The following is a 26,739-nucleotide window of genomic DNA, read 5'->3' as shown; positions in this document are numbered from 1 at the left end:
AACAAGATGTACACTCAACGCACACTACAGTATACATTCAAAGGATACAGCTCCAGGGGGCTTCCGTCCAGAGATGGATACAGCTCCAGGGGGCTTCCGTCCAGAGATGGATAGAGCTCCAGGGGGCTTCCGTCCAGAGATGGATACAGCTCCAGGGGGCTTCCGTCCAGAGATGGATAGAGCTCCAGGGGGCTTCCGTCCAGGGATGGATAGAGCTCCAGGGGGCTTCCGTCCAGGGATGGATAGAGCTCCAGGGGGCTTCCGTCCAGAGATGGATAGAGCTCCAGGGGGCTCCCGTCCAGGTGTCTGTAGTTTCGCTTCTTCTGCCAGTCATATGAGACACAGGTGGACACATAGTCTATCGCATCCAGGGTCACACAGAATTAACCGTTGGGTAGTCGAACAAAATGCTCACTGTGAGGGTCCACATCCTATACGTACTCATTACCTCCTTCGCGGTCAGCGTCATCAACTGATAGCTGGAGATCACACATAAATGATGAGAGTCGGGGTCGCCGAAGGCAGAGCCACAGTGGAGGACCACAGAATATGTCCTTGGAGAAGGAAGATAATTCCCACCAAGACGTCCACTTTGCAGCTTTCCCCTCCAGGTCACTGTTCCTATCAGAGCGTAAGTTGTCATGCTTTAAGGCATGGACTAATTCTAATCAAGACTCTTATGTTGTTGATGAGAGGTACGATCGATTTTCAAAAACATGATGTCTCGTGTAGATTCAATGGCTTTTCCAGTTCCGATGATGACTTCCTCTCCGGATGGGGCTATCACACAGTATGAGATGGCTATAACATCTTCATGGGCAATGTCTTTTGTAGTGTTGCTCCATTGGGCCCACTTCTACCCAGGGAGTTGAGATTAAAAAATTCAAAAACCGGAATATGTGGATGTATGGTCATTAGTGTCTTCTGATCTTATTTCCATCAATAAAGAAAAAAAAGGCAGATGATAAAAAAAAAAAAATAAAAGTTGCTAAAACCTTTGGAAATTGGATTCAGGCCTTTTCAATTCTTGCATATATGATATTAAAAAGTGTCAGTTCAGCAGCTTCAGTAACTTTTGGGTTTTATAGTGTTCGCATGTCGTGTCATGTCTATAGCTAGGATTTTTTCACGTAGATTACCCATGGCGACAGCTGGTGCTAAAAACCTCACTCATCATTTCATAAGGCTAACATCAGTTCCAAAAGAGGACTTGAGAGTTTGGCAATCATTCTTCCAAGACTCAGATGGTATCTCACGTACCAGTGAACCGTAACTGGTAATTCTCATTGCCCGTCTTAGCCTTGCTTAGACACTTAGCCTCTAGTTCTGAACTCTATTTCAACTGTTACTTGTTCAAGCCATGGTAAAGTAAAGCCGGGGCCAAAGGGTTAAACTGTATGACTATGGAGGTGTCATTAACAGATGTGTGTTGTGATATTGCGCTTAAGTAGTTGAGCAAAATGAGAAAAGATGAAGGGGGGGGTCCGCATCCACTGTGGTCAAGTGTCTGTCCGGGGTCTCCTTCACACAGTTATTGTTGTGGGGTTTGTCCGATACCACAAAAAATGTTGTTACAAAATTGACAGTTTGGGAAAAAGAAAGGCAACATAGTGACAAACATAGACCAATCTTTCTTATTATTGCAACGGTTATTCCTAGCCTTAAAGGGCTATTCCCGTCTCCATGATCCCATCCCAATATGTAGTAGGTGTAATAATAATAATAATATTTTGCAAATACCTCCAATTAGAAATATAGCATAGTTTTTCTGATTTGCTATATCTCTTTGGTCAAGTGCAGGCATTGCAGGACCTTAGGTATCCATGGTTACCACCACTGATATAATCACAGTTAGCTGTTAGTGGTTGTAACCATGGATACCTAAGGTCCTGCAATGCCTGCACGTGAGCAAAGATACATAGCGAATCAGAAAAACTGTACTACATTTCTAATTGAAGGTATTTGCTAATATTATTACATCTGCTACATGTTGGAATAGGATCATGGAGATGGGAATAGCTCTTTTAAAACAAATACATGCATCTCCTTACAAGATGCCTTCATTTACATGTGCCTCCTGCCTATTTTTTTTTTCTGTGACTTGCAAAATGGAAAGTTGGTTGTAAGATTTGAATTCTCAAATCTTTGCTGATGATGTAGTGGTTTTACCAGACCCTATGGCTGACGGTTTATACATTGGTTTCAAGCAGCTGAACGCAAGACCTAATTGAGGGGTCTAAGTATACCTTCACCCTTATGACCGGTGGGAGAACCTTGTAGGAGGAACTTCAACATCAAGTGAGGCACCAAGACATGTGAACTATGACATGCCCACCACCGGAGCAGTGGTGGTAGCATTCTGGTGACCACTTATTATCAGGCAAGGTTCTCTGGTCTTGCTTACCATTTGAGTCCTAAATAAATGATGCTGTTACCACCACATCCGTTACAGATAATAATGGTGCTCACTGTATACAATATCATGCACATTCACTGTAAGTATTTCACCTATAACATGCTTGTATGTCTGCATTGTAGCATGATTACTATGTGTGAATCCTGTCATACCCAACATAGAAAGAACCACTATAATCTGCTTGATCATAACAGCTTTAACGTGTATTCACACAAGTCTCCATGCAGAATTCCATCCATCCACCCATCTATCCATCCACATATCCATTTATCAATCCTTTTACACACCTGTCCATCCATCCAGCCACCCATCTATTTCTCTATCGCTACATATATATCAAACACTCTTTCCCTTCTCCTTCCATATGTTTACTCATACTATTTGATGGTGTCATGGTACGCTTAGACATTTGCATTATGGATCTATTTAGCTCCATTTATGCTTTGGAATGTCTGTATATTTTGGTGTATGGTGTGTATTTCTTGCATTCACTGTAATTTCTTACCCCAGCATCCAACACTCGATTATATTGGTTCACCACAGATCTACTGTAGACTGTGGATTTATACATAGCAGTGTTTTATACTCTCCCTCTCCCTCTCCCTCTCCCTCTCCCTCTCCCTCTCCCTCTCCCTCTCCCTCTCCCTCTCCCTCTCCCTCTCCCTCTCCCTCTCCCTCTCCCTCTCCCTCTCCCTCTCCCTCTCCCTCTCCCTCTCCCTCTCCCTCTCCCTCTCCCTCTCCCTCTCCCTCTCCCTCTCCCTCTCCCTCTCCCTCTCCCTCTCCCTCTCCCTCTCCCTCTCCCTCTCCCTCTCCCTCTCCCTCTCCCTCTCCCTCTCCCTCTCCCTCTCCCTCTCCCTCTCCCTCTCCCTCTCTCTCTCTCTCTCTCTCTCTCTCTCTCTCTCTCTCTCTCTCTCTCTCTCTCTCTCTCTCTCTCTCTCTCTCTCTCTCTCTCTCTCTCTCTCTCTCTCTCTCTCTCTCTCTCTCCCCCTTTCTCTCTATCTATCATCTCATCACCATATTATACATGTGTCCATTCTCCTTCACTTCCGCTGCCTTTACAGTGTGGTGTATGTGAGTGCTGTAATCCGTCCCCTGCAGTGATTCAGTATTTTTTCTGCTAATATTGTCCTTGGTGCAAGCAGTGTGAGGCAGAGACTTCCGCAGCATCTGCTGTTTGCTTGCTGCCGCTGCTGCAGTCCTATTCTCTGCTGCCCCATAGTGTTCCTCGCTCACATACAGAGAAATCCATCACACATGTAACAAGTCTCCTATGATCTGGCCTCATGCACGGCCCTAAATCTTAATGTGCTGTTGAGAATTTGCCATTGTGGGCTTGTAGCATTCACGGCCATAACACTGCATTTCATATCCGTAGTCTATAGAGCAGCGGCAGTATACTGCACTGACTCCGCTGCGATGTCATTAAACACATCCATGACTGACAAATCCTGGGAAATTAGCAGAGCTCCAAACAGGGAACCCCCCACCCTCCTCTGTCACAGCTTGTGGCATCCCAGCCCTGTGTAAGATCAGCGCTGTGTCTGTGTTCATGGTAAATGTAGGATTTGTGAATGAATAGTGACACGCACTAATCACCAGCGATATGCTGAGCGGGGCTCGAAAAATCCTCTGGTCCATTGATTCTTTAGGAGGTGAATCCGGCTGGTTTATTGCAGATCTTAAACCTTATGAATCCATCTTACTATGTGAAATATGTTAGGGTGTATTTGCAGGCGGCAGATTTTTTTATTTTTTTTTTTGCAGAAATTTCTGCTACCGTATTATATTAAATGAGGCTATCAGAAATAATTATTATATTTCTATAGCGCCAACATATTCCGCAGCACTTTACATTTTAGAGGGGACTTGTACAGACTATAAAATACATTACAGAATAACAATAATCACATAAAACAGATACCAAGAGGAATGAGTGCCCTGCTCGCAAGCTTACAATCTCAGGAGGTAGGGGAGACACAAAAGGTGGATGGTAACAATTGCTTGTAATGTGTGGTCCAGATATCATGTAACGCTGCATGAACCAGTAACCAACCAGTATGTGTATGGGCACGTAGGGCTATGAAGTGCACATAGAGTGTGTGTGTGACTAGATGATACGAGGGTCCTGGTTTTGAAGAAAATGTTGTATGGATGCATGTATGTGTGCGTACTACAGAAACACCAATCACATAAACAGAACTACTTTTCAGTTGCAGAAATTCCTCCAATAAATCTGCATCTGAATATACCCTAAGAGAAAATTCAGTCTGATTAAATGAACATGGTGACTCACACAAATGTGCTATTAGAAATGTGCTTTTTTTTTTTTTTTTTTTTTTTTACAACCAAGGGAAAATAATTTATTTTTGATTATCTGTCCCTCTCAGAACTGTCTAATGCAGGAGGACTTTTGAAGAAGAAACCAATATAGTTTTACAAAAAAATGCTTAAACATTAACCCCTTAGCGACCGCCGATACGCCTTTTAACGGCGGCCGCTAAGGGTACTTAAACCACAGCGCCGCGCCGTTAATTAACGGCGCTGTGGAAAAAGTGAATAGCGCCCTCCAGAGTCGGATTTTCTCCGGGGTCTCGCCTGCCGGGGGTAGCCGAGACCCCAGAGAACATGATTCGGGGGGGGTTTAACCCACCCCGCATTTGCGATCGCCGGTAATTAACCGTTTACCGGCGATCGCAAAAAAACAAACAAAAAAAAAAACGATCTCTTTTTAATTTCTCTGTCCTCCGATGTGATCGCACATCGGAGGACAGAGAAAAGGGGTCCCAGGTAGCCCCCCAATACTCACCTATCTCCCCCGATGCTCCTCGTGTCTCCCGGTGGGCGCCGCCATCTTCAAAATGGCGGACGCATGCGCAGTGCGCCCGCCGGCCGGCCCCGCGAGAATCTTTGGAGCATGATTAACTGTTTACCGGCGACCGCAAAAAAAAAAAAAAAAAGTAAAGTGTAATTCTCTGTCCTCTGATGTGATCGCACATCAGAGGACAGAGAAATAGGGGGATTCGGGGACTCTGCCATACTCACCTGTGTCCCTGGATCCTCTTGCTGCTCCTCCTGGCCGCCGGCAGAAGAAAATGACGGGCGCATGCGCAGTGCGCCCGCCATCTGTCTCCATCTGCCGGCCGGCAGGACAACAGCAGTTGGGGCTAAAATTAGGGTTAGGGCTAGGGTTGGGGCTAAATTTAGGGTTAGGGTTGGGGCTAAATTTATTGTTAGGGTTGGGGCTAAATTTAGGGTTAGGCTTCTTTCACACTTACGTCGGTATGGGGCCGTCGCAATGCGTCGGCCCGACATACCGACGCACGTTGTTAAAATTGTGCACAACGTGGGCAGCGGATGTAGTTTTTCAACGCATCCGCTGCCCAATCTATGTCCTGGGGAGGAGGGTGCGGAGTTACGGCCACGCATGCGCGGTCAGAAATGGCGGATGCGACGTCCAAAAAAACGTTTCATTGAACTTTTTTTGTGCCGACGGTCCGCCAAAACACAACTGATCCAGTGCACGACGGACGCGACGTGTGGCCATCCGTCACGATCCGTCGGCAATACAAGTCTATGGGCAAAAAACGCATCCTGCGGGCACATTTGCAGGATCCGTTTCTTGTCCAATACGACGGATTGCGACGGAATACCAAACGACGCAAGTGTGAAAGTAGGGTTAGGGTTGGGGCTAAAGTTAGGGTTAGAGCTGGGATTAGGGTTAGGGTTTGGATTATGGTTGGTATTAGGGTTAGGGATGGCATTAGGGTTACGCTTGGGATTAGGGTTAGGTTTGGGATTAGGGTTAAGGTTAGGGTTGTGATTAGGGGTGTATTGGGATTAGGGTTAGGTTTGAGGTTAGGGTTGAGATTAGGATTAGGGGTGTGTTGGATTTAGGGTTTTGATTAGGGTTATTGTTAGGGTTGACATTAGGGTTGTTTTGGGGTAAGGGTTGTGATTATGGTTAGGGTTAGTGATTAGGATTATGGATCAGGTTGGGATTAGGGTTAGGGGTGTGTTGGGGTTAGGGTTGGAGCTAGAATTGGGGGGGTTTTCCACTGTTTAGGTACATCAGGGGGTCTCCAAACACGACAGCCAATTTTGCGCTCAAAAAGTCAAATGGTGCTCCCTCCCTTCTGAGCTCTGCCGTGCGCCCAAACAGTGGGTTACCCCCACATGTGGCGCATCAGCGTACTCGGGATAAATTGGACAACAACTATTGCAGTCCAATTTCTCCTGTTACCCTTGTGAAAATAAAAACTTGGGGGCTACAATATCTTTTTTGTGGAAAAAAAAAATATTTTTTATTTTTACGACTCTGCATTCTAAACTTCTGTGAAGCCCTTGGGCATTCAAAGTTCTCACCACACATCTAGATAAGTTCCTTGGGGGGTCTAGTTTCCAAAATGGGGTCACTTGTGGAGGGTTTCTACTGGTTAGGTACATCAGGGGCTCTGCAAACGCAATATAATACCCGCAGACCATTCTATCAAAGTCTGCATTCCAAAACAGCGCTCCTTCCTTCCGAGCTCTGCCGTGCGCCCAAACAGTGGTTTACCCCCACATATGGGGTACCAGCATACTCAGGACAAATTGGACAACAACTATTGCAGTCCAATTTCTCCTGTTACCCTTGTGAAAATAAAAACTTGGGGGCTACAAAATCTTTTTTGTGGAAAAAAAAAATATTTTTTATTTTCACGGCTCTGCATTATAAACTTCTGTGAAGCACTTGGGCATTCAAGGTTCTCACCACACATCTAGATAAGTTCCATGGGGGGTCTAGTTTCCAAAATGGGGTCACTTGTGGGGGATTTCTACTGTTTAGGCACATCAGGGGCTCTCTAAACGTGACATGGCGTCCGATCTCCATTCCAGCCAATTCTGCATTGAAAAAGTCAAACGGCGCTCCTTCACTTCTAAGTTCTGCGGTGCGCCCAAAAAGTGGTTTACCCCCACATATGGGGTATTGGCGTATTCAGGAGAAATTGCATAACAAAATTTATGGTTACATTTCTGTTTTTACACTTGTGAAAATAAAAAAAAATGGTTCTGAATTAAGATGTTTGCAAAAAAAAGTTAAATGTTCATTTTTTTCCTTCCACATTGTTTCAGTTCCTGTGAAGCACGTAAAGGGTTAATAAACTTCTTGAATGTGGTTTTGAGAACCTTGAGAGGTGTAGTTTTTAGAATGGTGTCACACTTGGTTATTTTCTATCATATAGACCCCTCAAAATGACTTCAAATGTGATGTGGTCCCTAAAAAAAAAAATGGTGTTGTTAAAATGAGAAATTGCTGGTCAACTTTTAACCCTTATAACTCCCTAACAAAAAAAAAATTTGTTTCCAAAATTGTGCTGATGTAAAGTAGACATTTGGGAAATGTTATTTATTAACTATTTTTTGTGACATATCTCTCTGATTTAACCCCTTCATGACCGGGGGATTTTTCATTTTTCCGTGTTCGTTTTTCACTCCCCTCCTTCCCAGAGCCATAACTTTTTTTTTATTTTTCCGTCAATTTGGCCATGTGAGGGCTTATTTTTTGCGGGACGAGTTGTACTTTTGAACGACATCATTGGTTTTAGCATGTCGTGTACTAGAAAACGGGAAAAAAATTCCAAGTGCGGTGAAATTGCAAAAAAAGTGCAATCCCACATTGGTTTTTTGTTTGGCTTTTTTGCTAGGTTCACTAAATGCTAAAACTGACCTGCCATTATGATTCTCCAGGTCAGTACGAGTTCATAGACACCAAACATGACTAGATTATTTTTTATCTAAGTGGTGAAAAAAAATTCCAAACTTTGCTAAAAAAAAAAAAAAAAATTGCGCCATTTTCCGATACTCGTAGCGTCTCCATTTTTCGTGCTCTGGGGTTGGTTGAGGGCTTATTTTTTGCGTGCCGAGATGACGTTTTTAATGATAGCATTTCGGTGCAGATACATTCTTTTGATCGCCCGTTATTGCATTTTAATGCAATGTCGCGGCGACCAAAAAAACGTAATTCTGGCGTTTCGAGTTTTTTTCCCGCTACGCTGTTTAGCGATCAGGTTAATACTTTTTTTTATTTGATAGATCGGGCGATTCTGAGCGCGGCGATACCAAATATGCGTAGATTTGATATTTTTTTTATTGATTTATTTTGATTGGGGCGAAAGGGGGGTGATTTAAACTTTTATGTTTTTTTTATTTTTTTCACATTTTTTTAAACTTTTTTTTTTTTTTTTTTTAACTTTTGCCATGCTTCAATAGCCTCCATGAGAGGCTAGAAGCAGGCACAACCCGATCGGCTCTGCTACATAGCAGCGATCTGCTGATCGCTGCTATGTAGCAGAATTGCACGTGTGCTGTGAGCGCCGTCCACAGGGTGGCGCTCACAGCGACGGGCAATCAGTAACCATAGAGGTCTCAAGGACCTCTATGGTTACAATATACAAGCATCGCCGACCCCCGATCATGTGACGGGGGTCGGCGATGACGTCATTTCCGGCCGCCCGGCCGGAAGCGGTAGTTAAATGCCGCTGTCTGCGTTTGACAGCGGCATTTAACTAGTTAATAGATGCGGGCAGATCGCGATTCTCCCGCGCCTATTACGGGCACATGTCAGCTGTTCAAAACAGCTGACATGTCCCGGCTTTGGTGCGGGCTCACCGCGGAGCCCTGCATCAAAGCAGGGGAGCCGGCATCGGACGGTATAGTACGTCCGATGCCGGTAAGGGGTTAAGGGCATAAAAATACAAAGTTTGAAAATTGCAAGATTTTTAAAATTTTCGCCATATTTCCGTTTTTTTTATAAATAATCGCAAGTAATATCGAAGAAATGTTACCACTAACATGAAGTACAATATGTCACGAAAAAACAATCTCAGAATCAGCGGGATCCGTTGAAGCGTTCCAGAGTTATAACCTCATAAAGTGACAGTGGTCAGAATTGCAAAAATTGGCCTGGTCATTAAGTACTAAATTGGCTCTGTCACTAAGGGGTTAAGGCTATGTGCACACGATGCGGAAAACACTGCGGATCCGCAGCTGCCGGTCTGCAGCAGTTTCCCATGAGTTTACAGTACAATGTAAACCTATGGGAAACAAAAAATGCTGTGCACATGCTGCGGGAAAAAAACGCGCGGAAACTCAGCAGTTTACATTCCACAGCATGTCACTTCTTTCTGCGGATTCCGCAGCAGTTTACACCTGCTCCAATAGAAAACCGCAGTTGTAAAACCACAGTGAAATCCGCGATAAATCTGCAGCAAAAACGCAGCGTTTTTGCCCTGCAGATTTATCAAATCCATTCTACGTGTGCACATACCCTTAAAGAATCAGATCATCTCCTTACATTATCCAGTAACCTGACAGAGGAGCTACAGACAAAGGTGTCATTTATTTACCTACAGGGAAAAACCTGTCAATCATGCTCTGCCGGCCGGGGATGGTCGCCCGTGTCACACTGCTCCATGTGACTATCACTTTTGAGTCTATTATATGTTGGGAAGAGCCTCGGAGTTAAACGTAGTGAATTGTAGTCACTAATCCTGTCACTGTTTTCATGGTAGCCCATGGTTAGAACAACCTGAACCTTTTGGCCGGGATCACACATGCCAGAAACACATCCGTGTCTCGCATGTGAAATTCAAGCTCGCTATGCAGCCGCACGCTCCGCTCTGGAGTGTCGGCGCCAGAGCTTGGATTTCACATGCGAGACACGGACGTGTTTCTCGCATGTGTGATCCCGGCCTTTACCAGGTTCCCTGAATAGTGTTTGGACCTCATTACAAAATATCCAAACCTATAATTTGTCACAGCTGGTGGGTGGGAGAACCTTGCTGGAGGAAGTTCAATGTCAAGTGAAGTATTAAGACGCACTAATTATGACGTGCCCACCGCCGGAGCGGTAGTGACGGCATTCTGGTGACCTCTTTTTATCAGGCAAGCTTCTCCTACTTTTCGTCTTGTTTACCATTTGCCATTTATAAAATATGCTGTGACTACCACATCCACTAAAGATAACAATGGTGTAGTGTCTGATTTTAGAGGCACAACACCCCTCATTATGTTGTCCACCATGACGTAGCAGTCAAGCAAGCAGCCTCCTTCCCATTATCTCCATGCCTCTTTCCTGCTCTTCCTCTCAGTGATTGCAGCTGATCAGTTGGGTTAGGCCTCCTTTTAACCACAGTCATCTTGGTCCTTTGTTAAATTGGCACTATCTTCATCCCCAAACACTTCTTTGGGGGAGTTTGCTCTTCTGTATCCTCTCCGGCACAAGATCACTATCCTAACAGCACTGGTCTGGAAGAGGAAGAGGATAAGCTCAGGCAGGAGGTGGAGGCACAAGAGGAAGGCAAGGGGAGGCAAATCACTGGGTCAGCCTCTGCAGCAGCATCAACTTGTGTGCCAGATGCAACATTGCTGGGGCTCATAGACATGGCTGCTGTGGGGAGTGATACATATTCTCATCATCACCATGGAGTGTATGATGTGTAGCATACATAACAGAGGTGTGATATAGATGCCAGCACAGCGAAGCCTGCACAGTGGGGTGCTGATGACTAGTCCCTGCACAAAGGTGTGCTGCTGGTCCCTACACAATGATGTGCTCCTGTTTAGTCCTTGCAGGGAGGTGCTCTGCTGACTGGTATGTGCATAGAGATCTTCTGCTCACTATCCCCAGCACAGAGGTATGCTTCTGACTAGTCCTTACACAGAGGTGTTCTTCTGACTAGTCCTTACACAGAGGTGTGCTTCTGACTAGTCCTTACACAGAGGTGTGCTTCTGACTAGTCCTTACACAGAGGTGTGCTTCTGACTAGTCCTTACACAGAGGTGTGCTTCTGACTAGTCCTTACACAGAGGTGTGCTTCTGACTAGTCCTTACACAGAGGTGTGCTTCTGACTAGTCCTTACACAGAGGTGTGCTTCTGACTAGTCCTTACACAGAGGTGTGCTTCTGACTAGTCCTTACACAGAGGTGTGCTTCTGACTAGTCCTTACACAGAGGTGTGCTTTCTAAGTCGCCCATGACAGCACTACCAGAGATCCAAACAGTTAATAGTGGCGCACTCACTTAAAATTGGTGCCCAAAATTGGTGCCTTCCTTGAGAAAGGCAAAAATTGCCGAAACGTTTGATGATTTTGATGTCTATTGTTCATGAATATCGGCTGAGTGTTGAAGATAAATATCTTTTTTTTCAAGAAAGAAACAATAGTGAAATTGATTTTGAGTGCCGAAGGTTATTTTATTTTTATTTTTTTTATTATAGCACTACCAGAGAGAGGGGATCCGCCCTTCAGGGACAGGAAACCTACAGGATAAAAGGGCAGTACCTCTCCCCTGCATCAGTTTGGTTTCCTGTCCCTGACGGGGAACCTTCTTGGACGGTACCTGTAGAAGACCGGAACCTGAACGGAGAATCCGGAGCCGGCCAGTCCGGGTTCTGGCAGCGGGGAGGCCCCTGCCACGGCTGGTCCGGTATCCGAAGCTGCCACAGCTACGACCGATGGGTCAGGAAGTGTGAGCGGGGGGAAGCACAGCCGCCACTCCGGATAGGAGTTAGCGGCTCCGGCACTCTGCTGCGCACAGGACACCTGGATCTCCAAGATGGCGCCGCACCGGAAGTAGTGGGGAGCTTCCGGGTTCAGGAGCAGGGCGGTGACTGACTGCACCAAGATGGCGCTGCCCCGGAACCGGAGTTCTTCATTTCCAGGTCGCTGACTGCGTGCGCATGTGCAGTAGGTGCAGAAGACTGAAGAGAAAAAAAAATGAGCACTTCCTCAGCGATGCAGCCACGGGGGAGGGGATGAGCGCTTAAAAGAAGGTGCACATGGAAGCTCCTTGCTGCATGCTGTCCCAAGGTGGTACCATGGAGGACAGCGATCAGCAGCTTCAGCCACCGCAGCAGCAGCGCCATCATCAGCGATAGAAGTCGGACGCTCAAAAAAAGCGAACTTCTGCGGACAACCGGAGCTCTTGGTCGGGTAGCCATTCTACGCAGCATAGTAAGAATTCCAGCGTAGTGAACCTGCTACCGCCCACGGATCTCACACCTCAGGATCCTGCCCCTCCTCCAGAACCGGTACCTGTGGCTGTGTCATATTGGTGAGTGATCTTTGTGAAAGCTCACTTTTTGTAATTGGGGTTCCCCTTCTCCATTTATCTTAGGCAAGGAAGAGAACGGGGAAGACAAAACACAGAGACTGCACCTTATGCTAGAAAGCCCTACCGCAGTCTTGGGATAAGAAGCTATGTGACTCCTGTATAGAACGAGTCCTCTGTGAGGAGACCCCAAACTTCGCCTCTGAGTTACGTTCTGTAATTTAAATCAGAGGTCGAGACTGTTTAACTCCCTTAAAGGTGAAAAAAGAGCTAGTAGGAAACCACCTATTCCTTATAGGAGTTCTGACTCTTCCAGCTCCGAGAGTAAAGACTCAGATACGCAGGATTCCTCCTTCTCTTCTTCTGATAATGAGTGGAGGTCGTCATTGTTTCCCCCTAAGTGAGGTTGATGGCCTTATAAAGGCAGTAAGATCAATAATGGGGGTGTTGGATCCTCGTCCTGACAAAACTGTGCAGGACATTATGTTTGGAGGGTTATCCCAAAAAAAGCGTAAAGTGTTTTCCCTTAACGAGAACATACAAGCATTAATTAAATAGGAGTGGGAGAAACCTGAAAGGAAAAATGCATCGGTCCCCTCTATTAAAAGGAAATACTCCTTTGAAGAAGAGGCTTCTGTCTCGTGGGATAAAGCCCCCAAACTCGACGTTGCGGTAGCTAAGGCCTCAAAAAAGTTCGCATTACCATTTGAGGATATGGGAACCTTGAAAGATCCTCTTGATAAAAGAGCAGATACTTTTCTTAAAGGGGCTTGGGAGTCAGCAGGTGGATGCTTAAGGCCAACCATAGCGACTGCCTGCACGTCACGATCCTTAATGATCTGGGTGGATAACCTAGAGAAACAGCTTAGGGATGGGGTCCCCAGGAATAAAAAGTCCATCCCTATAATTAGGAGCCGCAGTGTTTTTGGCAGATTCATTGGCCGACTCAAATTAGCATCTAATTCTGCAGCTCTTTCAAACGCAGCACGTAGAAGCTTATGGCTAAAGAGCTGTCCGGGGGACTTACAAACCAAGCAAAAGCTTTCTTCAATTCCATGTGAGGGCAAGTTTCTTTTTGGAGAGACTCTGGACGATATCCTGCAAAAAAAAGGTTTTCCCATCCTGGCCCCAACATATAATAAGCGGCCCTTTCGGAATAGAAAGTTTTTTAGGAGAAGACCGCCAAGGGAACAAAACCGGTGGAATGACGGGAAAAGGAAGGACAGGGGGTTCCCTTCTGGTAACTCCCCTCAAGATAGAACCCCCCCCCCCCCAGTGACATCCTCCCCAGGGTGGGAGGGAGATTATCTCAATTCCTCCTGGCCTGGGAGAAAATCTCGACCAGCCCTTGGATATTAAGTTTAATAAGAGAAGGGCTTCGCATAGAATTTCTATCCCTACCCCCACGGAACTATGTGGTAACACCGCTGAGGTCGTCTCAACAACAAGAAGCTCTAGAAATCTTAAAACTAATAGACAAAGCTGTCATCCAAGAAGTCCCCCCACTGGAGAGAGGGAACGGGTTTTGCTCTCCATTGTTCCTGGTTCTCAAACCAGACGGAACCTTCCGGACTATAATAAACTTACGGAAGTTGAATACTTATGTAAAAAACAGAGATTCAAAATGGAGTCAATAAAGTCAACAATAAAAAATCTGTTTCCAAACTTTTATGATAGTGCTAGATCTCGGCGACGCGTATGATCACGTCCCCATCCACAAGACCTCTCAGAAATTCCTCAGACTGGCGGTAGTCCTAAAAGGACAGACAAGGGAATACCAATACAGGGCTTTTCCCTTTGGCATATCAATTGCGCCCCGCATTTTCACCAAGCTGATAGCGGAGATGATGGCACATCTGAGAGAGGAAGACGTCTTGATTATTCCATATCTAGACGATTTTCTGATTGTGAGCAACTCGGCCGAACTCTGCCACCAGCAATGCGACAGAGTGATAGACACTTTAAAAAGATTGGGCTGGCTGGTGAACCTCCAGAAGTCAAAGCTGGAACCAACCAGGGTTCAAGAATTTTTGGGTCTCACCTTGGACTCAAGTTCTCAAATGTGTTGCCTTCCAGACAAGAAAAGAAAAAAACAAAACATAATCCACCTAGTATCGGAAGCGTGTACAAACCCTACCATGACTCTAAGGAAGGCGATGTCATTACTGGGGTCCCTCTCTGCTTGTCTTCCAGCGGTTCAGTGGGCACAGCTCCACACAAGACCTCTCCAGTGGGACATTTTAAGGAACCAGAAAATACTAGGGGGGGCGGTTAGAGGGTCGCATGACTCTAAATTTGCCTACTATTCTTTCCCTAGCTTGGTGGTTAAATCCCAGCAACTTATCAAAAGGGATTCCCTGTGTGATAGAGGCATCTCAGATAGTCACCACAGACGCAAGTCCCACAGGGTGGGGGGCTCACCTGGACAACAAAGTCTCTCAGGCGATATGGACAAGTCAGGAGCTCGGGTCTTCCTCAAATCAGAAAGAACTGAGGGCCATAAATCATGCATTACTGTACTTCCTAGACAAGCTACAAGGCCATCATGTCCGAGTATTCTCGGACAGAGTAGTAGTAGCCTACTTAAACCACCAAGGGGGAACCAGGTCTCAAACATTAATGAAAACCATCTCTGAAATTTTCAACTTGGTACAAAATAACTTCCTATCCCTATCGGCCCTACATATAAAGGGTGTAGAAAACCAGAAAGCGGACTTCCTGAGTAGTACCCAATTAAAGCAGGGAGAGTGGTCTCTAAATCAGGGCATCTTCAACAAAATTACAGATCTGTGGGGAATCCCTGTAGTAGACCTCTTTGCCAGTGTGCACAACAGAAGAGTGCAAACTCTGCTCCCTTGATTCCAGGGGGAACCCTCAGGCTGTTGATGCGTTCACAATTCCCTGAACACAAACCCTTGCGTATGCATTTCCCCCCACTATTCTCATTCCAGCAGTCCTGCGGAAGATCAGGCAGGACAGAGCCAGACTCATCCTAATAGTCCCCTTCTGGCCCAAGAGAGCTTGGTTCTCATGGCTGAGGATGCTATTGATCACCGATCCCTGGGTTCTTCTGGATCTTCCGGACCTTCTGTCTCTGGGACCAGTGTTCCACCCTCAGTCAGAGAATCTCCATCTGACAGCGTGGAATTTGAGAGGTCACTATTGAGGGAAAGAGGTTTTTCTGATAAACTAGTATCTACCTTAATGAAAAGTAGAAAACCTGTGAACACAAAAATATATGGTAAAACCTGGAAAAAATTTTTATCCTCCGGGGTAAGGTTGCAAGATTGGGTTCCAGTTGCTGAAATACTAGAATTTCTACAACAGGGGTTAGACCTAGGCCTTTCAGTAAGTACCTTAAAAGGTACAGATAGCAGCTCTAGGAGCACTGTGCTGTGAAAACATAGCGGCCAACCCTTGGGTTATACGGTTTGTCAGAGCAGCCGCAAGGTCTAAACCTGTAACTATACATAGATTACCAACCTGGGATTTAAATTTAGTATTGTCAGCCCTAACAGAATCCCCGTTTGAGCCTTTAGAATCAATACCCCTTAGGATTCTTTCACTTACAACGGCCCTCCTAATAGCCCTGACATCGGCCCGTAGGATAAGTGACCTCCAAGCCCTGTCTGCAAACCCTCCCTTTACATAAATCCTGGACGATAAGGTTATACTAAAAACAGACCCTGCCTATCTACCAAAAGTTGTGTCCACATTCCATAGATCTCAGGAAATAATTCTTCCTTCTGTCCAGACCCTAGAAATAAGAAGGAAGAGAAATTCCACACACTAGATGTGAAAAGGTGTCTAGTACAGTACATTAAAATCACCCAGCAGCATAGGAAGGAAGGAAGGGTCTCTTTTTTTTTTTTTTTTTTATCTGCTTCCAGGGGCCCAGAAAAGGACTCAAAGCGTCTAAGGGCACTATAGCTCGATGGGTAACAGATGCAATAGCCTTGGCGTACTCATCCACTGGGAACGCTGTTCCGCAGGGACTGAAGGCACACTCTACAAGGGCTATGGCGACCTCCTGGGCCGAAAGGTCAGAGGTACCATTAGATCAAATTTGTAAGATGGCCACCTGGTCATCACCTTCAACCTTTTTTAGACACTACCGCTTAGACCTAGCCTCTTCATCTGACCTAACCTTCGGAAGAAGGGTTCTGCAGGCTGTGGTCCCTCCCTAATCAATTCTCTCTGGTAGTGCTGTCATGGGAGACTGAGAAAAGCGTAGTTACTCACCGATAACTGTGTTTCTCAGAGCCCATGACAGCACCTGCTTATTCCCCCCTTCATCACATGTGCGGTGAGCACATTATTTTGTGTGAAGTGTTTTTTCCTTATAGACACGGTGTTCACTTGTTAAGCAATATGATTAAGTTGTGTATTTTTTGTTGTTGTGACTAGCCTGGAGGACCTCCGATGCTCTGTAAACAAAACTGATGCAGGGGAGAGGTACCGCCCTTTTATCCTGTAGGTTTCCTGTCCCTGAAGGGCGGATCCCCTCTCTCTGGTAGTGCTGTCATGGGCTCTGAGAAACACTGTTATCGGTGAGTAACTACACTTTTTGACTAGTACTGGCCCCTGTTAACCCCTTCATGACCCAGCCTATTTTGACCTTAATGACCTGGCCGTTTTTTGCAATTCTGACCAGTGTCCCTTTATGAGGTAATAACTCAGGAACGCTTCAACGGATCCTAGCGGTTCTGAGATTGTTTTTTCGTGACATATTGGGCTTCATGTTAGTGGTAAATTTAGGTCAATAAATTCTGCGTTTATTTGTGATAAAAACGGAAATTTGGCGAAAATTTTGAAAATTTCGCAATTTTCACATTTTGAATTTTTATTCTGTTAAACCAGAGAGTTATGTGACACAAAATAGTTAATAAATAACATTTCCCACATGTCTACTTTACACCAGCACAATTTTGGAAACAAAATTTTTTTTTGCTAGGAAGTTATAAGAGTTAAAATTTGACCAGCGATTTCTCATTTTTACAACGAAATTTACAAAACCATTTTTTTTAGGGACCACCTCACATTTGAAGTCAGTTTGAGGGGTCTATATGGCTGAAAATATCCAAAAGTGACACCATTCTAAAAAATGCACCCCTCAAGGTGCTCAAAACCACATTCAAGAAGTTTTTTAACCCTTCAGGTGCTTCACAGCAGCAGAAGCAACATGGAAGGAAAAAATGAACATTTAACTTTTTAGTCACAAAAATTATCTTTTAGCAACATTTTTTTTTATTTTCCCAATGGTACAAGGAGAAACTGAACCACGAAAGTTGTTGTCCAATTTGTCCTGAGTACGCTGATACCTCATATGTGGGGGTAAACCACTGTTTGGGCGCACGGCAGGGCTTGGAAGGGAAGGAGCGCCATTTGACTTTTTGAATGAAAAATTGGCTCCACTCTTTAGCGGACACCATGTCGTGTTTGGAGAGCCCCCGTGTGCCTAAACATTGGAGCTCCCCCACAAATGACCCCATTTTGGAAACTAGACCCCCCAAGGAACTTATCTAGATGCATATTGAGCACTTTAAACCCTCAGGTGCTTCACAAATTGATCTGTAAAAATGAAAAAGTACTTTTTTTTTCACAAAAAAATTCTTTTCGCCTCAGTTTTTCATTTTCACATGGGCAATAGGATAAAATGAATCCTAAAATTTGTTGGGCAATTTCTCCCGAGTACGCCGATACCTCATATGTGGGGGTAAACCACTGTTTGGGCACACGGCAGGGCTCGGAAGGGAAGGCGCGCCATTTGACTTTTTGAATGGAAAATTAGCTCCAATTGTTAGCGGACACCATGTCGCGTTTGGAGAGCCCCTGTGTGCCTATGCATTGGAGCTCCCCCACAAGTGACCCCATTTTGGAAACTAGACCCCCCAAGGAACTTATCTAGATGCATACTAAGCACTTTAAACCCCCAGGTGTTTCACAGAAGTTTATAATGCAGAGCCATGAAAATAAAAAATAATTTTTCTTTCCTCAAAAATGATTTTTAGCCTGGAATTTCCTATTTTGCCAAGGGTAATAGGAGAAATTGGACCGCAAATGTTGTTGTCCAGTTTGTCCTGAGTACGCTGATGCCCCATATGTGGGGGTAAACCACTGTTTGGGCGCACGGCAGGGCTCGGAAGGGAAGGCACGCCAATTGGCTTTTTAAATGGAAAATTAGCTCCAATTATTAGCGGACACCATGTCACGTTTGGAGAGCCCCTGTGTGCCTAAACATTGGAGATCCCCCACATATGACCCCATTTTGGAAACTAGACCCCCAAAGGAACTAATCTAGATGTGTGGTGAGGACTTTGAACTTCCAAGTGCTTCACAGAAGTTTATAACGCAGAGCCATGAAAATAAAATAAAAATTTTATTTTCTCTAAAATGATGTTTTAGCAAGCAATTTTTTATTTTCTCAAGGGTAACAGGAGAAATTGGACCCCAGTAATTGTTGCCCAGTTTGTCCTGAGTACGCTGATACCCCATATGTGGGGGTAAACCACTGTTTGGGCACATGTCGGGGCTCGGAAGTCAAGTAGTGACGTTTTGAAATGCAGACTTTGATGGAATGGTCTGCGGGCGTCACGTTGCGTTTGCAGAGCCCCTGGTGTGCCTAAACAGTAGAAACCCCCCACAAGTGACCCCATTTTGGAAACTAGACCCCCCAAGGAACGTATCTAGATATGTGGTGAGCACTTTGAACCCCCAAGTGCTTCACAGACGTTTACAACGCAGAGCCGTGAAAAAAAATCATTTTTCTTTCCTCAAAAATGATGTTTTAGCAAGCAATTTTTTATTTTCTCAAGGGTAACAGGAGAAATTGGACCCCAGTAATTGTTGCCCAGTTTGTCCTGAGTACACTGATACCCCATATGTGGGGGTAAACCACTGTTTGGGCACACGTCGGGGCTCGGAAGGGAAGGAGCACCATTTGACTTTTTGAATAAAAGATTGGCTGGAATCAATGGTGGCGCCATGTTGCGTTTGGAGACCCCCTGATGTGCCTAAACAGTGGAAACCCCTCAATTCTAACGCCAACACACCCCTAACCCTTATCCCAACTGTAGCCGTAACCCTAACCACAACCCTAACCGCAACACACCCCTAACCACAACCCTAACCCCAACACACCCCTAACCCTAACCACAACCCTAATTCCAACCTAACCCTAACCCTAAGGCTATGTACCCACGTTGCGGATTCGTGTGAGATTTTTCCGCACCATTTTTGAAAAATCCGCGGGTAAAAGGCACTGCGTTTTACCTGCGGATTTACCGCGGATTTCACCTGCGGATTCCTATTGAGGAATAGGTGTAAAACGCTGCGGAATCCGCACAAAGAATTGACATGCTGCGGAAAATACAACGCAGCGTTTCCGTGCGGTATTTTCCGCACCATGGGCACAGCGGATTTGGTTTTCCATAGGTTTACATGGTACTGTAAACCTGATGGAACACTGCTGCGGATCCGCAGCGGCCAATCCGCTGCGGATCCGCAGCCAAATCCGCACCGTGTGCACATAGCCTAATTCTAAAGGTATGTGCACACGCTTCGGAAAACGCTGCGGATCCGCAGCAGTTTCCCATGAGTTTACATTTCAATGTAAACCTATGGGAAACAAAAATCGCTGTACACATGCTGCGGAAAAACTGCACGGAAACGCAGCGGTTTACATTCCGCAGCATGTCACTTCTTTCTGCGGATTCCACAGCGGTTTTACAACTGCTCCAATAGAAAATCGCAGTTGTAAAACCGCAGTGAAATGCGCAGAAAAACCGCGGTAAATCTGCCATAAATCCGCAGCGGTTTAGCACTGCGGATTTATCAAATCCGCTGCGGAAAAATCCGCAGAGGACCAGAATACGTGTGCACATACCGAAACCCTAACCCTACCCCTAACCCTACCCCTAACCCTAACCCTAGTTCTAACTCCAACCTTAGTGAAAAAAAAAAAAAATTCTTTATTTTATTATTGTCCCTATCTATGGGGGACAAATGGGGGGGGGTCATTTACTGTTTTTTTTATTTTGACCACTGTGATAGATTATATCACAGTGATCAAAATTCACATTGGAACGAATCTGCCGGCCGGCAGATTCGGCGGGCGCACTGCGCATGCGCCCGCCATTTTGGAACATGGCGGCGCCCGGGGAAGAAGACGGACGGACCCCGCCAGGATCGGCAAGTATAAGGGGGGGAGATCAGGGCACAGGGGGGGGAGATCAGGGCACGGGGGGGCGTCGGAGCACGGGGGGGAGGGATCGGAGCATGGGGGAGAGTGATCGGTGTGCGGGCGGGTGGATCGGTGTGCAGGGGGGGTGGATCGGAGCACGGGGGGGGATCGGAGTGCGGGGTGGTTTGATTGGAGCACGGAGGGGTGTGATTGGAGCACGGGGGGAGCGGACAGGAGGACGGGGGAGCGGAGCACAGGACGGAGGGGAGCGGGCCACAGATCGGGGGGCTGGGGGGGGCGATCGGTGGGGTGGGGGCACATTAGTATTTCCAGCCATGGCCGATGATATTGCAGCATCGGCCATGGCTGGATTGTAATATTTCACCATTTTTTTAGGTGAAATATTACAAATCGCTCTGATTGGCAGTTTCACTTTCAACAGCCAATCAGAGCGATCGTAGCCACGAGGGGGTGAAGCCACCCCCCCCCTGGGCTAAACTACCACTCCCCCTGTCCCTGCAGATCGGGTGAAATGGGAGTTAACCCTTTCACCCGATCTGCAGGGACGCGATCTTTCTGTGACAGCATATGCGTCACAGGTCGGATTGGCACCGACTTTCATGACGCATACGCTGTGTCACAGGTCAGGAAGGGGTTAAGAGGTGTACTGCTGACTGGTACCTGCAGAGAGATGTACGTCTGACTAGCCCTTGCGCAGAGGTGTGCTGCTGACTGACCCCAGCTATCTTGTGTATTACAGCTACACCAACTTGTCACTTTTTCATATACCAAGTTCTTGCGCACTATTAAATGTATACATTATCATGCACATGCACTGTAAATATTTTACCTATGACATGTTTGGATGTCTGCACTGTAGCATAATTATGTGTGAATATTCTCATACATACACAACATTATTCTCTGCTTGATCATAACAGCTATTAACTTGTATTCACACTAGTCTCAATGCATCCTTCCATCAATCCTTCCATGCATCACTTCTTCCATCCATCCATCTCTTGATTTGTATTCCTACAAGTCTCAATGCAGCATTCCATCCATCCATGCTTCTCTCTATCATTACATATGTCAAACTTTCTCTCCCTTTTCACTCTACTGTATGTGTATTTCTAATCATTGATTTCATTAGATGCTTATACATTTTGGATGCCTGTATATTTTGGTGTGTGTTTTTTTTTTTTTTTTGTTTGTTTTTTTTTCACCCCAGCATCCAATAATCGATTACACTGCATCTCCATGCATATACTGTATAGTTTACACTGCATTGCTTGTACTGCAACATTATCTATCTATCTATCATCTCATCACCATATTATACATGTGTCCATTCTCCTCCACTTCCGCTGCCTTTACAGTGTGGTGTATGTGAGTGCTCTAATCCATCCCCGTCCCCTGCAGTGATTCAGTATTTTTTTTCTGCTAATATTGTCCTTGGTGCAAGCAGTGTGAGGCAGAGACTTCCGCAGCATCTGCTGTTTGCTTGCTGCCGCTGCTGCAGTCCTATTCTCTGCTGCCCCATAGTGTTCCTCGCTCACATACAGAGAAATCCATCACACATGTAACAAGTCTCCTATGATCTGGCCTCATGCACGGCCCTAAATCTTAATGTGCTGTTGAGAATTTGCCATTGTGGGCTTGTAGCATTCACGGCCATAACACTGCATTTCATATCCGTAGTCTATAGAGCAGCGGCAGTATACTGCACTGACTCCGCTGCGATGTCATTAAACACATCCATGACTGACAAATCCTGGGAAATTAGCAGAGCTCCAAACAGGGAACCCCCCACCCTCCTCTGTCACAGCTTGTGGCATCCCAGCCCTGTGTAAGATCAGCGCTGTGTCTGTGTTCATGGTAAATGTAGGATTTGTGAATGAATAGTGACACGCACTAATCACCAGCGATATGCTGAGCGGGGCTCGAAAAATCCTCTGGTCCATTGATTCTTTAGGAGGTGAATCCGGCTGGTTTATTGCAGATCTTAAACCTTATGAATCCATCTTACTATGTGAAATATGTTAGGGTGTATTTGCAGGCAGCAGATTTTTTTAGCAGAAATTTCTGCTACCGTATTATATATTTGAATAAGGCTTAGAGAAATCTCTGGGCATGCTAGAGAACTTTTATTGATATATTTAGGCTGTGTGCACACGTCGCGTTTTTTTTTCACGGTTTTTCGCTATAAAAACGCTATAAAACCGCGAAAAAAAGCTAACATTAAGCATCCTATCAATTATAATGGAAACCGCAAATTTTGTGCACATACTGAGTATTTTTCCGCAGCGGAAAAGATTCGCGGTAAAATACGCAGCATGTTCATTAATTTGCGGAATCGCGGTGATTCCGCTCCCATAGACTTCTATTGTAATGCTTGAATTCTGCAAATCTAAAAAAAATTTGCAGAATTCAAGCAGATTTGCGGAGGTAAAAATGCGGCATACCGGAAGTCACATGGCCATCCCATCATGCCAGGAGCATCCCATAATCCAGGAAGACAATATCCGTCTTCCTGGATGATGGCTGCCAACATGGACTGGTATGACCGGATGCAGCTGGATGTGCCTTTCATGATTAGTGTGGTAAGTGTCTGTGTGTTATGACCTGGTGGTTAGGACAATAATGGACCTGGTAGTTAAGAGCACACGGAATGACCTGATAGTTACTAATAATGTAGGACGAGCTCTGAGACGTTGGAACTCTGCTGACCGCAATCCCTAATCCTATCACACACACTAGAAATAGCCGTGGATTGCTCCTAACGCTCCCTATGCAACTCGTCACAGCCTAAGAAACTAGCTAGCCCTAAAGATAGAAAAATAAAGCCTACCTTGCCTCAGAGAAATTCCCCAAAGGAAAAGGCAGCCCCCCACATATAATGACTGTGAGTAAAGATGAAAATTACAAACACAGAGATGAAATAGATTTAGCAAAGTGAGGCCCGACTTACTGAACAGACTGAGGATAGGAAAGGCAACTTTGCGGTCAGCACAAAAAACTACAAAAAGACCACGCAGAGGGCGCAAAAAGACCCTCCGCACCGACTCACGGTGCGGAGGCGCTCCCTCTGCGTCCCAGAGCTTCCAGCAAGCAAGACAAAAATCAAAATAGCAAGCTGGACAGAAAAACAGCAAACAAGAGAAAAACAAGCAGGAACTTAGCTTCTGCTGGGAAGGCAGGTCACAAGAACGATCCAGGAGTGAACAAGACCAATACTGGAACATTGACAGGTGGCATGGAGCAATGATCTAAGTGGAGTTAAATAGAGCAGCCAGCTAACGAATTAACCTCGTCACCTGTGGGAGGAAACTCAGAAGCCGCAGCCCCACTCACAACCACCAGAGGAAGCCCATGAACAGAACCAGCCGAAGTACCATTCACGACCACAGTAGGGAGCTTGACAACAGAATTCACAACATATGTGTGTGTGGTGTATATTGTGTATGTGTTTATTGTGTATGTGTGTTGTCAGACATAGGCCGATGAGACTACTACTCCCATCGGCCTATGTCTATTCCCTATAGTCGCAGCAGGCTCAGCTCGATGGGAGCAGTATTTCCCATCGAACTGTTCCTGCTTGTAAAAAAAAAAAAACAATTTTTTTCGTTTAAATAACATCATCCACGACCCAAAATAATTGCCCCCCCCCCCTAAAGAGTTTCATTGGTGGCCAGTGGCCCAAATCCCCCCCCCCCCATAAAAAGGTTCATTGGTGGCCAGTGGCCCTTATATTTTAGTCCCCCAAAAGTTTCATTGGTGACCAGTGGTTACCTGTGAAAATAAAATATACATACCTGTCCTCGCCGATCGCCACCTAAAATAAATAAAAAACCCATACTCACCTATACGCCCAATTCCACGAATCTTTCATGGAATCCAAGTCGCTGGTTTGTTGTGGCAAAACGCCCACAAACATTGCCACGACCAATCTACGACGGCCTCAGACTAGTGGCAATATGGCCGCTCTTTCCTCACCGCAGTCAGTGCCCGCTCCATACTCCCCTCTTGTCAGGCCTCACTGGGTTAATGCCAGCGTTAACCGAGCAAGGTGTTACGCACTCTGGTTATGCACCTATTAACCCTGTTTGACAATCTTTTTACTATAGATGCTGCGTATGCAGCATCACTAGTACAAAGATCTAAAGTTAAAAATAACGTTATTCTCACCCTCCGACCTCCCACCCTGTCCTTGACAGTGCAAGCAGCAGGTTCCTTTAAGGATGCTATGCGAGAACAGGGAGGAAAAAAGTTTGTAACCATACTGGACAAATGCTGTTTCCTGTCACTTTGAATCGATGCAGCAGTATCTGTCGTGTCAGCGGTCATTGCGAAATCACTCAACAACCTGGTCATAAAACCACTCTGTCCAGTGCCACTTTGGATTTGTGAAACTTGTGGACATACGTGGCTGGGCAATATAGTACTTGGCCTGTGCAATATACTACGTGGACATGCATATTCTATAATACCCGATGCGTTAGAATTGGGCCACCATCTAGTTCCTTTATAATTTTTTTTTTAATTGTTCAATTTCAGTGGAAGATGTGAAAAAAAGATGGAGATCTGTGACCGACAGGCTGATGAAGGCAGAAAGTGGCAGCTCGCCCTCAAAAAAAGAGGGTGCCATTTGCAGACCAGCTGCAGTTCATTTTAACAAGCCGAAATTTGCGGCGGTAAGTTATATATTTTTTTTTTTGTTGTATCTTCAACGTTTCACAGTACTCTTTTATTGAAGAAGTCTTTTTTATTCCTTGTACAGAACTGAAGGCAATGTAAGGGCCGAAACCCCACCGGTCCATGAAGACAACAGCCCGGAGCATGGTGATGGAGAGGCGGTGGAGGACTATCCAATGTGCTCCTTACCAAATCCACCCTTGCCTAGGCAGTCATCCTCCATGCATGCTGCTGTTATGCCACCCTCCTGTACTGTGGCAAGTTCGTCCTCTGCGGTGGATGCAGCGGTGGTGTCTTCCGCTGTTGTTGCTGCCTCTGCGTCCAGCTCTTTTGTTGGCGGTTCAAGGCCCACTGGGTTGGGGGCTGGTTCTGCCCGTCCCGTGCCAATGGTTAGGGCAGCACCCAGGAAGGGGGAAAAAAAGGAGAGTTCGACTAGTGCCATTGAAGCTATCACTAGTCGAACCCTCAATATTATAGACAATTCATCTACCCAAGATGAGATGGATAAATATGGATCTGTGATAGCCAGCCGCCTAAGGTCTATGCCATGGGACAGGCAGAGCCTCTGTATGACAGCAGTCAATGCTGTTCTAATGTCTGCTGCTGTCCCATCACCAATACCCCCATCACAAGACATAGTTGTAGCGATTATGAAGGCATTTACTAACCCAAGTGGGCCGCCACCACCAGCAGCAGCTGCTTCTCAACGTTTTTTTCCATGCAGCACACAGGCCCGACGCTGCAGAATCCTATAATTCCAGCCACTGTACAACTCGTCAAAGTTCTGGGCATAATGTCTCCCAAAACACCAGTATTTCTTCTCAAGTACTGTTTCCGGTGTATGGGTACAAGCCAGAGTACCAGCAGTTTTGAGGATTTCGGTCCTAAACCCCCCTGTCCTGTTGACAGGTAGTTAACAAATCCATTGCTGATGCACTTTTGTGTCCTGTTGACAGGTTGTGATAACGTCCATTGTTGATGGACTGTTTTGGACAATGTTTGCCCTTGTGTTCTACTAGCTACGTCTGTTACCGACGTTATATTTTTATGTGTAGTACACATTGTTTTGTTTTTTTTTAAAAAATACATATTTTTTTTTTAAATGTGTGTCCAGAGTACGAGCAATTTTGAGGATTTCTGTCCCCAACCCAACTGTTCTGTTGACAGGTTGTGAAAAAAAAGCCATTGTTGATGCACTATTTTGTCCTGTTGACAGGTTGTGATAACGTCCATTGTTGATGGACTGTTTTGGACAATGTTTGTCCTTGTGTTCTAATAGCTACGTCAGTTAACGACGTTTTGTTTTTATGTGTAGGTCACATTGTTATTTATGAATAAAAACTAAATTTGTATTTG

At 45.5% G+C, this 26,739-nt stretch overlaps 1 long non-coding RNA gene across 1 annotated transcript in view; it reads left to right on the top strand.

Moving 5' to 3' along the window:
- LOC138670527 (uncharacterized) overlaps nt 1–26,739 on the top strand; it is a 27,263-nt gene extending 524 nt beyond the window's left edge. The window contains exons 2-3 of the long non-coding RNA XR_011319344.1: nt 25,246–25,382; nt 25,469–26,739. This is a non-coding gene — a long non-coding RNA (uncharacterized lncRNA). The remainder of the gene's footprint in view (nt 1–25,245; nt 25,383–25,468) is intronic.

This window comes from Ranitomeya imitator, chromosome 3 (assembly GCF_032444005.1).
Source record: "Ranitomeya imitator isolate aRanImi1 chromosome 3, aRanImi1.pri, whole genome shotgun sequence".
Classification (NCBI taxonomy): domain Eukaryota; kingdom Metazoa; phylum Chordata; class Amphibia; order Anura; family Dendrobatidae; genus Ranitomeya; species Ranitomeya imitator.
Note: the sequence above shows the minus strand (reverse complement) of the source record. Positions and strands in the feature narration are given on the sequence as shown.